This window comes from Lactuca sativa, chromosome 1 (genome assembly GCF_002870075.4).
Source record: "Lactuca sativa cultivar Salinas chromosome 1, Lsat_Salinas_v11, whole genome shotgun sequence".
In the NCBI taxonomy this organism is placed as follows: Eukaryota; Viridiplantae; Streptophyta; class Magnoliopsida; order Asterales; family Asteraceae; genus Lactuca; species Lactuca sativa.
This window is the reverse complement of record NC_056623.2, coordinates 236,171,559-236,186,703: the sequence shown is the minus strand read 5'-3', so window position 1 is coordinate 236,186,703 and position 15,145 is coordinate 236,171,559.

Below are 15,145 nucleotides of genomic sequence, written 5' to 3'. Positions count from 1 at the left end.
TGTTTGATTAAGTATGATGTGGGATTTGCAGCCGGAGGATTTCCGGAGCAGCAGCAGCAGCAGTAGACAGTCAGTTCCCGATCAGATCAGCAGCTACTTCGAGGTGAGTTACCTTCCAGTAGCGGTGGGTCTAGGGCCACAATGTCGGCCCACCAGTAGGAGTTGTATGTAGATGATTATCTCTGTGATATTCATCTAAGGGATTACTACTACCTGTGTTGCATTTATGTGCTAGTGACAGTAGGGGGAGATAGTCCCCAAGATATCCGGTCGGTAGGGCCGAAGGGGTAGTCATACCCAGTCATGTTAGATAGATTCTGATATTGTGATACATGTTATGTGGTAGTAGTAGAGGGGAGAAATAGTTTCCTCAGTATCCGGTCGAGAGGACCGAAGGGGAGGCCAACACCCATATATGCTAGGCAGTATCCGGTCGAGAGGACCGAAGGGGAGGCTAGCAACCAGATATGTTAGGCAGTATCCGGTTGAGAGGACCAAAGGGGAGGCCAGCACCCAGATATGCTAGGCAGTATCTGGTCGAGAGGACTGAAGGGGTAGGTCGGGCACCCAGATATGCCTGACAATTTATGTTATGTGATTATGTGGTATGTGGTACAGTGGGAGAACTCACTAAGCTTTGTGCTTACGTTTTACAGTTTTGGTTTCAGGTACCTCTTCATCAAAGGGGAAGGAGCTGGCGTGGTAGCGGTACATCATGCACACACTCTGGTTTCCGCATTTACTAGATTTTCTGGGATTTGTACTCTGATATTTCGATTGGTTGTATGATTTGGCTTTTAGACATGATTACGTTGTGATGTGGTTTGATCAAACAACATTTTAATTATTAATGTTTACTAAAGAAACGTTTTAAAAACGAAATTTTTGGATGTTAAAATTGGGTCGTTACAAGTTGGTATCAGAGCCCTGGTTTAAGGGATTTGGACTCACCTTCGGGGGTGTCTGAACTCAAATCGAGGGATTAAAGGATTTTCTAAAAGAAAAAGTTTTCTAAAATCTGAGAAAAGAGTTTAAGAAAGAACGGAGTGTGTGATGTGCGCGACCGGCCGAGCTCAAGTAAGTATTCCCCAAAGTACCCATACAAGTTTATGTTATGTTTATCAGCTTTTGTAGAACAGCATGCTAGAATAGGACTGAGGATTTAGGAGTGATGTCTTATGTGCCTGCTTTATGTGTTCCAGCTGTATGAGAATTGCATGCTAGTATAGAGTAGACAGCAGTAGGGTAGCATGTTAGGGTTGTGCCTGATAGTATGAGTTAGCACTGTGTGCTAGTTCAGTTTCTCTCTATGAGAGCGGAATTGCTTGAGGTTGTTTCCCTTGTCTGAATGCTGCTTGCTTCGTGCTATGTGGGACTCCGAATAATAGGAATTAGCCATTAGGCGAATACGTCACGTCACATGTGATCAGGGTTGAATAATCTTAGGGTACCAGATTTGATCCTACTGCGCAGCTCTTGTCTGAGTCCAACCGTTGTAGGGACGAGTCGGGTACTCGAAGGATTATCTGAGTCTCGTCGCGTGTGATGGTATTCGGGTGATGGCTAATTGGCATTACAAGGAGGCCTGCAGCAGCTGAGGACTGGATCGAGTATAGTCGGAGATTTCTTAGGGCGAGCCTAGGATGAGTATAGTGGTGATCAGCCCTAGTGGAAGGGATCTGGTGGAGTCGAGGCAGTCCTTGAAGAAGGTACGGATAGATGTGGAAGGTAGTATGGGTCCGTACTACTGGAAGCAGAGGATCCGTACCCGAACCAAGGAAGGCCAAGATAAGACCAGGGAACTTGTAAGTAGTTGAGATCCCTCAGGAAGTATCAGTATCACTAATGATTGTTGTGATGTATTGCAGAATGGTGGTACTTCGATCGAGGCTGGTAGATGGCGGTTCAGGAGAGGGGTCAGGTTCGCGATCAGGTTCTGAGAAGATAGATGAGGGACTACGCGAGTTTATCGCATCAGAGATCACCAGAGGCATCCTTGAGTCGACCCCCATCCTCTTTGGGTCGATCAAGGAAGGGATCATGGAGTTGATGGAGGATCGCCTTCGGGCATTCAGGAGTGATATGGCATCTAGCCAGTTGGGATCTCGCACACTGTCCTTCAAGGACTTCAGGGGCAGTGGTGCGCCGGATTTCCATGGGGTGAAAGACCCCATTGCTGCCAGGCGATGGATTGCAGACATCGAGTCTGCACAGTTGACTAGCTTCTGTCCCGAGGGGTCGAAGGTGAGGTATGCAGCAGGGTGTTTACGGGACCGAGCCCGGGATTGGTGGGAGTCAGTGGGTGACTCGTTGGGAGCCTCAGCTATCGAGGCTATGACCTAGTCGGACTTTGTGACCAGGTTCAGGGCAGAGTTTGCACTGACGTCGAGCTTCAGCAGCTGGCCAGGGAGTTTCTAGACATGAGACAGACGACGGAGACCGTGGCGGAGATCACCGTCAAGTTCCAGGAGAGGGCTTTGTTGGTGCCCCAATATGCTGGTGACGAGGATATGAGGAGGACCCCTTATCACGATATGCTACGGGCTGACATCTGGGAGCATGTTAGTTTTTCAGCTTGCCCCACCCTGGACTCCATGATTGCCAGGGCGAGGGAGAGGGAGATAGATTTGGAGCACATCCGGAAACGAAAGTCAGAGGAGGGTCAGACAGGAGGGGCTTCGGGAAAGAAGCCCACGGGATCAGATGTGGGGCCGAAAGGCCAACAAGGACGGGGACGCTGCAGGAAATGCGGCAAGTCGCACGAGGGGGCATGTAGGTTGGGATCATCAGGCTGCTACTAGTGCGGCAAGTCTGGGCACTATAGCAGGGATTGCACTACTCCGTCAGCAGTTATTTAGACGTCTGAGTTGCTGTGTTTTCACTGCAACCAGAGGGGCCACAAGAAGGCCAATTGCCGCCAGTTGACAGTTTCTATGCCGGTGAAGGCGCCAGCTCCAGCGACCCTGCGGATCACGGATGGCCGGCAGGGCAAGGCAAAGGCTCCGATGGTGAGGAGCCGAGCATTCCAGTTGACTACCGAGGAGGCACGCGCCGCACCCGATGTGGTGACGGGTATGATTCTTTCCTTCTATCTTATTTTTATGATGTTATGATATTGATATGTGCTCCGTATGTATATATATGCATTAGGATCGTTCCATGTGAACGACATCCCAGTTCAGGTATTGTTCGACTCGGGTGCATCCCGATCGTTTGTTTCTCTTGCGCTTAGCAAGAAGTTTCATGAGACTTCGGGCGAGTTAGATTGCCCTTTAGAGGTAGAGATTGCTGATGATCGATCAGTGCGAGCATCGATGGTGTTTCGAGATTGCGTTCTGCGTTTGTTTGGGGAGCGTTACTTGGTAGACTTGGTTCCCATTCCGTTGCACGGGAACAAGGTGATTATTGGCATGGATTGGTTGAGCCCTAATGGGGCGTTGATAGATTGCACGCAGCAGCTAGTGCGGGTCAGGACCCCAAGCGGGGGAGAGTTAGTGATTCATGGCGAGAGGCCGCAGTGTGGACCCACTGTATGTTCAGCAGCGAGGGCTAGGCGCTATCTTCAGCAGGGATGCGCAGGATATGTCGCGTATGTGATGGATACCCGGGAGGCGGGTAAGGCGATAGTGACCGAGGTTCCGGTGGTTTGAGATTTTGCAGATGTTTTCTCGGAGGAGCTACCTGGGATACCTCCAGAGCGACAGGTGGAGTTCAGGATTGACCTTATTCCTGGTACGGCTCCGATAGCCAAAGCACCATATCGGTTGGCTCCTCCCGAGATGCAGGAGTTGTCTACGCAGCTGCAGGAGCTGCTAGACAAGGGATTTATTCGTCCGAGTAGTTCGCCTTGGGGCGCCCCGATCCTATTTGTGAAAAAGAAGGATGGGTCGCATCGGATGTGTATAGATTACCGGGAGCTGAACAAGGTAACGGTGAAGAACCGTTACCCACTCCCGAGGATTGATGACCTCTTTGACCAGCTTCAGGGAGCATCTTGGTTCTCCAAGATTGACTTGCGTTCGATTTATCATCAGATGAGGGTCAGGGAGGAGGATACGCAGAAGACCGCATTTCGGACGCGCTATGGCCACTATAAGTTTGTGGTGATGCCGTTTGGGCTCACCAATGCTCCTGCCGCGTTCATGGACCTCATGAATCGCGTGTGCAGACCGATGCTGGATCGGTCTGTGATAGTCTTTATCGATGACATCTTGATTTATTCCAAGACTCAGGAGGAGCATGAGGAACATCTGAGGGAGGTGTTGGAGACCCTGAGGAGGGAGAACTTGTATGCCAAGTTCTCCAAGTGTGAGTTCTGGTTGCGCGAGGTGCAATTTCTTGGACACCTCGTCAACCAGAATGGGATTCTGGTCGATCCGGCCAAGGTTGAGGCCGTGATGAGATGGGAGGTTCCGAAGTCTCCATATGAGATTCAGATTTTCCTGGGATTAGCGGGCTACTATCGGAGATTTATTCAGGATTTCTCCAAGATAGCCGTGCCCCTGACGCAGCTGACGAATAAAGTCGTGGTCTTTCGGTGGGGACCCGAGCAGCAGGCTGCGTTCGAGACGCTGAGACAGAGACTGTGCGAGGCACCGATCTTAACCCTGCCAGAGGGCGTAGAGGATTTTGTGGTATACTGCGACGCGTCCATTTCAGGGTTGGGCGCGGTACTGATGCAGAGGGGGCATGTTATTGCCTACGCTTCGAGGCAGCTCAAGCCTCACGAGGCGAACTACCCGACGCATGACTTGGAGCTGGGGCGGTGGTTTTTGCCCTCAAGATTTGGCTGCATTACCTCTACGGGGTTCGATGTACCATCTACACGGACCACAAGAGTCTGAGGTACCTCATGGATCATCCGAATCTGAACATGAGGCAGCATCGATGGTTGGATGTGGTGAAGGATTATGATTGCAAGATCCTTTACCACCCGGGGAAGGCCAACGTAGTGGCCGATGCGCTTAGCTGCAAAGCGGCGCCGATCAGGGATGGTTGCATGAGGATGACCGTGGTGACTCCCCTATTGGAGCAAATTCGGGAGGCTCAACAGGAGGCTATCAAGGAGGAACATCGGAAGAGCGAGCGTGTGGTGGGACAGGTTTGTCACACCCCCGAACCAGACGGCGGAAACGTTCGGGAGCTGTTGTGACTCAATTGAATACCATAACATTGAATATATATGAAACGTAACAACATTCGTCACCATGCATTAATATAATACAACCAATAAAGTTTACATGAAGTACATTGTCTCGAAGCATTACATTCCCAAAAATAAATTGTTCAGTTCGTTAATAAGTAAACTGCAAGCCATCACTGAGTACATTTTCCTTTGATTCACTGGTTACCTGAGAATACAAGTATTTTGAAAAACGTCAACATGTGAAATGTTGGTAAGTTCATAAGCGGTATTTGAAAAACAATGTTTCGTGTCGTTTGAAAACCACCAGAAAATCCGATATTTTCTGAAAAGAAAAGCTTTTGAAAACGTTTGTGAAGATCCATAGGTATGCTTGTTTGTTTCTATACTTGTAAAAATTGTTCATTAAACTTGTATACATTTCGAATCCGTATGTATTGAAAAACCCTAGGAAAACCTGATGTTTTCCTAATTCTTTGAATTCCATGAATTTACATTGAAACCATTGCAACGCGTGAAGTTATCAATCCCAGGCGACGTTGGATTATTTTTTAGCATGATTAATTGCTACAAACACGCGTTACACAAACGACCAGTTTATAGCTATACTAACGATCCCGTAGGCGTCGTCCGTACTAATCACGTTATCCAACCGCCCTGACTACGTGTAATCCCACATCCGAAGAGAAAGAGGACACGAAGACCCCGATGACTCCATTAACCGGTTGGGGATAAAAAAAGTACGAGGGGTCCCTGACCCGCCTCACATGAAATATCGACTTTACTAGCAATACCAAAGGACCCTTGGGGACCGATAGTATACAAGCCATTGAAAGTCCTTTTACGTTGTGTTAGATCGGTAAAACCCAACACCTCGTAAGGTAGAAGTCTTCGGGCCTTAAGATCAGGTCATTGGGCTAGCTAGGCCCAACAAGCAAGATTTTACACTTTGGGGCCCAAAGATGGTGCGTAGACTTCTGTGCACACTCGCATGTATATTGAATTCCCAAACGTTACTTGTATGAATCGAGATATCGTCACGTTAGTAGTTTCGGGTTTTTATTGGTTCGAGACCGAACCAATTCGTTTAGCAACGACTTTTGGTATTGTTGTGTATTGTATTTCGTCGATAGTCGCAGTGCCATTGTTGTGTATTGTTGGTATTGTTGTGTATTGTACTACGTGTAATCCCACATCCGAAGAGAAAGAGGACACGAAGACCCCGATGACTCCATTAACCGGTTGGGGATAAAAAAGTACGAGGGGTCCCTGACTCGCCTCGCATGAAATATCGACTTTACTAGCAATACCAAAGGACCCTTGGGGACCGATAGTATACAAGCCATTGAAAGTCCTTTTACGTTGTGTTAGATCGGTAAAACCCAACACCTCGTAAGGTAGAAGTCTTCGGGCCTTAAGATCAGGTCATTGGGCTAGCTAGGCCCAACAAGCAAGATTTTACACTTTGGGGACCAAAGATGGTGCGTAGACGTCTGTGCACACTCGCATGTATATTGAATTCCCAAACGTTACTTGTATGAATCGAGATATCGTCGTGTTAGTAGTTTCGGGTTTTTATTGGTTCGAGACCGAACCAATTCGTTTAGCAATGACTTTTGGTATTGTTGTGTATTGTATTTCGTCGATAGTCGCAGTGCCATTATTTGATCAAATTGCGTGTATTGAATTAGCCTTGGAAGTTTTCTGTTTTCAGCCCCTCATTGTTTGTAAAATTTACATTTTTCAACCCTTTAATTAAATAACTTTCCGGTTTGGTCCTTAAATCATTTTTCTTGACATTTTAACACCAAAAATTATTTAAATTAATATTTTTCAGCATATTTTTCATTGAAAACAGTTTAAGTCCCTGAAAATGCAGTTTTCTCGGTTATAACCCGTCTTTTTTGCAATTTTGACAATTTTGGCCCAAATTGGAAATTTTTTGCAACTTTGGTCCTTTTTAAATTTAAAAAGCATTTTAAACCTTTGAAAAGGACTTGGAACACTAATAGTCCACTGTTTTACAGAAAAACACAGTTTTGGCCCTCCAAAACAGAAAATTTCGCATAATGGGCCTTATTGGGCCGAAAATGTCATTTTTAGCCCATTAAGCTTGAAATTTATGTTTTTAATCCTCCAACAAGCATATTTTCAGAAAATACATTATGGAAACTGTTTTGGCTCATCTCCCCCATCAGATTTCGAAATATTTGTATTTGGGCCCTTTAACTTTAGATTTTTAGCATTTTATGTCCAAAAATTGAGTTTTTAGCCCAAAGAAAATGTTACTAAGCCATTTAGCTATTTTTCTTGGAACACTTTGTATGTAGGAATATACTTGATGCTAGTATCATTTAACTTAAGGTATATCTCGGTTTTGAGGGGTTTTATGGCTAGATCCAACATTATAACACACAAAAACACACATATAAGCATGGAAATCATACAAGGCATACAAAACATATATAGATCTACACTTTCACTTGTATTACCCCCCCCCCCACAAAACTCATAAAAACAGAAAATAGGGGGTATGAAGCTCACCTTGGGTGTGGCTTCGGTTTTGGAGAGAAGATGGAAGAGAAGTGAAGTGATTTTCGGCCCTAGCACCTTTCCTTGGTAGATCTCGAGTTTGGTGACTTCTAAGGTGCATGATCACAAGTTGGAATAGATTTAGAAGAGATTTTTGATGAAATGAAGTTGCTAGATCATGGATTAGTCATGAACCTACCTTAGATGATGATTTTGGTGATGGATTCTCCTTGAAAGCTCCTTAAATCTCGAAATTATGGAGGAGAAATGAGAGAGTTTCTTTGAGAGAAGAATGAGTGAATTTTGTGTGTGTGTTTGAATATGGCCGAGAGCAAGAGAGAGAGAGGGAGAAGAAGAGAGATGCATGAAAGGATGGTGCATGGAAGTATGGGTCTCTTGCATGGAAGTCCTTTGGTTAATAGTGAGGTGGCAAGCAAATAGTCAACTCTTCCATTTTTTCTTGGACTTGGGCCTTGGGCCGAGAGTTTGGAAGGGAAAAGGAAAAATTTGGGCTTTTTGCCCCTAAGCCCAATATTAGAGTTTGTTTGGGTATGTTTTAAGCCTAAAAGAATGTGGTAGGATTTTTGCATTTTTGTTGGACTAGTTTAGGTTATTCATGGATCAAAGCTTTTAATTCATTTCATTCTAGGCCTAACATGGCCCATAATGTTGAAATAAATTAGTGTGGGTCCAATTAGAGCCCAATTAGGGTTCTAAGCCCATGATAGTCAAATTGGAAGCTTATTGGTCCATTTGGATCCAATAAGGAAGTTCTACTCCAAGGTGGACCTAAATAAGAACTTCTAGGGTTTCCAATTGTTTGATGACTATTTGTAGTACTTGTATGATGTATTTGATTGAAGTTTTTGATGTCATAATCATAGGTGTCACACATGTTCTTAAGTTTTTGATTCACATTAACTTGAGTGTATAGATTACATGACACAAAATTTCCAGTTGTGACATCATCCCCCCGTTAGAGGGAATTTCGTCCCGAAATTCTGTTTGAAAGCTAGATTTGAGAATGCTAGAATAGGTGAGGGTACTTTTGCTTCATTTGATCTTCGCGTTCCCACGTGAATTCTGGCCCACGCTTTGCGTTCCACCGTACTTTCACGATCGGGATGCGACTCTGCTTAGTACGCTTCACCTCCCTGTCCATGATTTCGATTGGTTCTTCAACAAACAGGAGATTCTCATTGATTTCGATTTCGTCAAGAGGAATGACAAGGGTTTCATCTGATAGGCACTTCTTCAGGTTAGAGACATGAAACACGGGGTGTACACCGTTTAGCTCCGCGGGTAGTTGTAGTCTGTAGGCTACCGGACCTATTCGGGTGACGATTTCGAAAGGTCCAATGTATCGCGGGTTCAGCTTTCCCCGTTTTCCGAAACGTATTATCCCTTTCCAGGGTGAGACTTTCAACAGTACTCGATCACCGACTTGAAATTCTAAGGGCTTTCGCCGTTTGTCGGCGTAGCTCTTTTGTCGGTCACGCGATGCTTATAATCGAGCTCTGATCTGGACGATCTTTTCTGTGGTTTCGCGAATGATCTCCGGTCCCGTTAGTGCCCTGTTCGACGTATGTGTTCTTGCTAGCTGGGTATCACCTACTTCGGCCCAACATAACGGTGATCTACATTTACGCCCGTACAGTGCTTCGAAAGGAGCCACCTTGATGCTCGAATGACAACTGTTGTTATATGAGAACTCGATCAACGGTAGGTGGGTATCCCAAGACTTCCCAAAGTCTATCACACATGCACGAAGCATGTCTTCAAGCGTTTGAATGGTTCGTTCACTTTGACCGTCCGTTTGTGGGTGATACGCGGTGCTCATGTCGAGATGAGTTCCCATTGCCTTGTGGAGTGATTGCCAAAAGCGCGATGTGAACCTACTGTCCCTATCCGAGATAATAGATTTTGGCACTCCATGGAGTCTCACGATTTCCCATAGGTACAACCGCGTCAGTCTCTCCATCTTGTAGGATTCTTTGATTGGCAGGAAATGGGCAGATTTCGTCAGTCGGTCGATTATTACCCATATGGTGTCCAGTCCGTCCGACGTCTTGGGTAATAATGTGTGTAAAACCCACTTGTTTTAAACCTACTTTTAATTATCAAATAACACACAAAAGGCAGTGAACCTATCAATTGTGGTATAGCTAAATAAGCAGGGTATCGAACACAGGGAACGACAAATTAAACTAAAAACTAATTTAATCTAAGTTAATTAAAAAGCAGGGGTTGTTCTCTAGTTTTACAAGACTAGAAACTTACTAATTATTACTAATTTAAGCTAGAAAATAAAGACTTTGACTAGATTCAATAACGGAGAAGTACTTCTATTTAGTTCAACTTAATTGATCCTATGGTTGATTTCAAGGTAAAAGTGCAATGGATTAATTCTTTTGCTAGTTACCGATTCAATTGATTAGTTCCGTATTCACTTCATTAATCCTTAGCAAATAAATCAATTTAAACAATGGCCAGTTGTCTATTTCAATTAGATTTACTAGATATAATATTCGGGTTAAGTTAGACTTGCAATAGCTAATTAATTTATCCTTTTAATTAACTTCTTGTTTAATGGTCATCTCACAAGCTTGCACATAAATTTACTTGATTTTCTTATTAATCCTAGTTTCATGTTCACTACACTAGACATATGACAAAAAGTGTTCACTAAGCATATGAGATTGATAACTAATAGATGTTCATGCTAATTAATTATCTCCCTATTAACAGAAAATCAATTATCATTCACACACAAGGTTCTTTAGCAAGCTAAAATAACTAAATTAACCAACATAGAATTAATCCTACCAAGAATCAAACCATACTACCAATTTCGTATCCCCAAATAGAAGTTTAAAGGGTTTAGCTCATCATTGAAATAAAATTCAGCAAACAAACAGAATCTAAATGTTCAAACATAGTAACTAAACACAAAGATTTAAGAAGTATGATAAATTTTGCCTCAATGCTCCTTCGGAATTGAACTCTAGCTCGCTTTGACGATCTCTAAGGGTCCTCTGGCTTCTCAATCGCAGCAAAACCTCTCTGAATCGTCCCAGAACTCTCCCTTCTCGATCTGTGGAATTATCTTTAAATAAGCGATCCGAATCGTCGAGTCAAGTGGTGACTCGTCGAGTCCCTCTCACATTCCCCGTATTGCGATAACTATCTAGGATCCCGAGTCATTATCCTTCTGATTCCTCGACCGGACTCGTCGAGTAGCTATCTGACTCGACGAGTAGAAGCTTTTTTTAGTGTTTTTTCCTTCTTCATTCCACTCTCTAGCTCCTAACCGCTTCTCTTGCTTCCTTTTGCTTCCGAGCTTCATATTTGGACTGAAAAACATAATTTAACAATTTTAAGCACCTTTTGTCCATAATATGCGATAATTTAGCTAATATATGAATAAAAAACTATACTAAATACACACTAAATATGCACATATCAAAATACCCCACACTTGTCTTTTGCTTGCCCTCAAGCAAAACTGAATTTTAACACATTAGAATTATGTATAACAACTCCAATCTAACCCAACCATTATGCCAAGACCGCAACGCATGCATTTGTGTCTAAAATTTTTCCTAAAGAACCCCCCATATTCCAAATACTCACAATCCTCATAAACATTCGCCCACTCACCCCGAACTATGCTCATTTTATGCAACCCTCCGAATCCATCCTCAGAAAACCTCTTTACCCTCAAGGTATTTTTAATTGAGCAACCCAAGCATACATATTCTAGGAAATTACAATTTTTCGATACCACTATGAAATTCTTTGAATTCTTCACTTTCTTGATAATTTGATCTTTGATATCTTTGAATTCACCAACTTGTATTGACCTTTGGTATCTTCAACTTTTTTGGATTTCTTGGAATTTTGATCTTTTGATCTTCACTTTGATTGCTCCAAAATTCTTACAACTTTTCTTGCAATTCTCTCATTCTTTTTTTTTACATGTATACCTTACTTTTTTCACTCAAAACCCTACATGCTTAAGTAGGGGCGCTCCATCTCAACCTTTATTGGCTAATGATAAAAATTTTCCTGGATACATTTCAGGTTTAGGCTGCTAAACATATTGCATCCCTCGGGCTGAGCAAGGTCGTGTTTTTGTCTCATGATTTCACTGAAATAAGGAAGCCACAAATGCACTAGAACGTGTATAGGCTCAACTAAACATTTGGGTTTTCATGCAATTATTAACACAATCCTAACATGGAATCCTAATTTTTACCAAAGTTTTCTAATTAAGGACCTAAATAATACTTTTGATATGCAAATTTTTTTTTAAAATTGACTATTATGTAAACTATTATGTAACCAACCCCTTACCCCACACTTATGTGATGCAATGCCCTCATTGCATATGATGCATAAAAAACATAAAAAGAAACTACAGAGGGAATTGGAACAAACTCCCCTGGGATAGCAATGGATAGGCTGATCACACTCATTTAAGCTCCAACTTCAACTTTAGACATGGTAACATCTCATCCATGCCTTGAGTGTCTCGTCTCGTGTGGGTCGCTCCAAATACGCGGAAACCAGTGTAAGATCTTCAAGAATGGATATGGAAGAATAAGTGAGCAAGTGGGACAAGTAGCAACATCAAATCAACAGTCCGTCGGTATAAAAATTGACCGACTCGTCGAATCTTATGGTGGACTCGTCGAGTACCAGCACGCCTTCTCAGAATATGTAGAAATACAAGGCGACTCGTCGAGTCAGCTTAGTGCACTCGTCGAGTAGGTCACTGAACGAAAAAACTTGGTATTTCGCAACTGTTTTAGCCTCTAAAAACGTCTCTAACTCCTCCCCATGTTTAGACTCAATTGCTCATACCCCTAAGACCGGACTCGACACTTTGACGTTAAAAACCCGCTTCCTTGACTCGCTCTCACTCGCGAAAACATCCATGCGTTACATCTCTAAATCATCGTAAGCAAGCAATCATAATTCAATCCTGAAAAATAACTAAAGCAAACAACCATTAAACATAATAAAATCTCAAAGCATACACACCAAATAAAAAATAAAACAAAACAAAAATTGTCTAATTAAAACACAAAAATCAATCCTCGTCCTCCTCATCATCATTGGCGGCTCCACTTCCCCCGGCTCCACTTCGTCTCGCACCAATCACCTCATCCCAAGATGGAATAAAGGGGTAATTTTCACCATCAATATGTGGGATATTGAAGTGGTCAAAAAGTCGTATATGGGATTGGTTGCTAAAGTTAAGCGCCCTCGCCATTTGATCCTGCATCCGCCTCATCTCCACATTGTACCAATCCATTGGTACATCTTCATTTTCGACCGGAATCACTGGCGGCTCGTCCTCCACATCCCGCTCTCTTCTTGATCTCACCCTCCTTCTTGGTGCTTCGGGACCAACAACGGGGTCATCGTTTGGAATGGCATAATGGCCACCACCATAGTCTTCAATAAACCGTGCTCTTCGGAAAAGAATGGGATTAAACGGGGGCGTCGGGATCATTGTCATGAAGTTCCAGGCACCGCGGTTCATCAACCCGAATGAGTTAGCCAATCGGGTGACAAACATCCCACCATTAATACGGGAGGTTTTGCGATCTTTGACCGCACCCTCCGAAAGGTATGAAGCAATACACCATGGGATGTTGCAAAAGACGCCGGGTATTATTATGCTCCATAAGTAGAAAACGTCAAGGTTGGAGACCTTGTCATTGTCTTTCCTTTGGTTGATGGTGGAAGAAATAAGGCGGTGAATGAGGCGGTGAGTTGGGGATCGGATGCTCCCTTCTTGTGCAGACTTTGGGATGTAAACTTTATTTCCTATGGTATTCCACCAACCCGTGCTTGTAACTCCATCGAGAAATGCCATATGTGCTTGTGCTAAAAAGGCCCGAAAGATGTTTGTTGAAACCAAGGGCTGATCGTAAATCCCTAGTCGGCAGGCAAGATCCACTACCGAGCATTGACGAAATTCTCCCCCGAGGCAGAAACTAAAGCTTGTTGGGTGAAAGACATCCACTCCCCCGGTGAAAGACACCGTAGAGAAAAACTCCAAGCAAAGCTCTAAATAGACCGGCTCTTGTATGCGGAAGACCCGGCTCCATCCATCGCAGATCATTGTTTGGCCTTCATGTTGGAACTCCTTTAAAAGGTAAGGAGCTAATTCCTCCTCATATCGAACACTTTGCAGCCACTCCCAATCAATCCTGTTTGGCACATAAACCTCCTTCTTCTTAATATCAGATAGCTTCTTCTTCCATTTCCGCATTGTTGAAGCGGACTCAATTTGCGGGAAATTTAGCCATGGAAACTCCCCTTGGTTGCCACTTGAAGTTTGTCCCCTTCTGAACATGATGTCTGCAAAATAAACACACAAAACCCAGAAAACACAGAATATAATTAAAAAAAATGTCTCCTGTCTGTAAGTCGACTGGACTCGTCGAGTCCAGGCCCGACTCGGCGGGTCGCGCAACCTGCACGAGTCAGTCGACGGGTCGCATGAAATTGGACCATAAAACCTGTAATTTCTGTCAAGGGTTTTGTTCAGGGACTTCCTACTAAGTAATAAGGCCAAAATAAACGTTCAAAACAACAATATTCATGAAAAATCGAAACCCTAGAATTTCATTACTTTTCAAAAACGGGTTTTTCATGCAATTGCAGGTATAGATGGCCTTATAATCACATTCTTACTAAAAATCAAGAAGAAAGTTGTTACCTTTTGAGTTTAAACTTTGAGAAATTGGAAGAAAATTTGAAGAAAACTTGAATGCTTGAGAGAGAAGAGGTACCCGGCGAGTGTGGTGTGGAAACTGAATCTTAGGGTTAAAACCCTATTTACCAGATGTAAAAGTAATTTCGAAGTTATTTTTTTTTTCTGTAAATAAAACCGACTCGACGAGTCAGGGTCAGACTCGGCGAGTCTCTTGTAAAACATTACTGATTTTCAAAATTTTGTTATTTATTCAAAATCTTTTCACCCCACCCTTAAGCTAGGCACACTCTCAAGCAGACATGTCTGATGATTTGGAAGATTAAAATTGTGAAACGGAACAAAAACTAAAAAAAAACTAAAGAGTAAAAGAAAGCAAACTCTAACGACGGGTTGCCTCCCGCCAAGCGCTTCTTTTTAAGGAGTCATTAGCTAGACTCCTTCCCATTTACGTTTTGTCATCTTCAAGCATCGGGAATGTACGCCTCACTTTTTGTGGTTTATACTTGGTCTTGTAGGCGTGAATCTTTTTCTTGTAAGCCCTCTTCAATTCGTCTCTTCTCCTTTTCTCAGTATCATCCTCAGCTGTTTGGGCTTCTCTTTTCCTCTTCTTCTTTTTCAACTCATTCTTCTTTACCTTTTCTTGCACTTCCCTCTTTTTGAATGTAATCATTTCATATTTTGTAATGGTTCGTGCTTTAGGTTTAGTAGTGAATGGTTGATTAACTTCCACTCTGCTT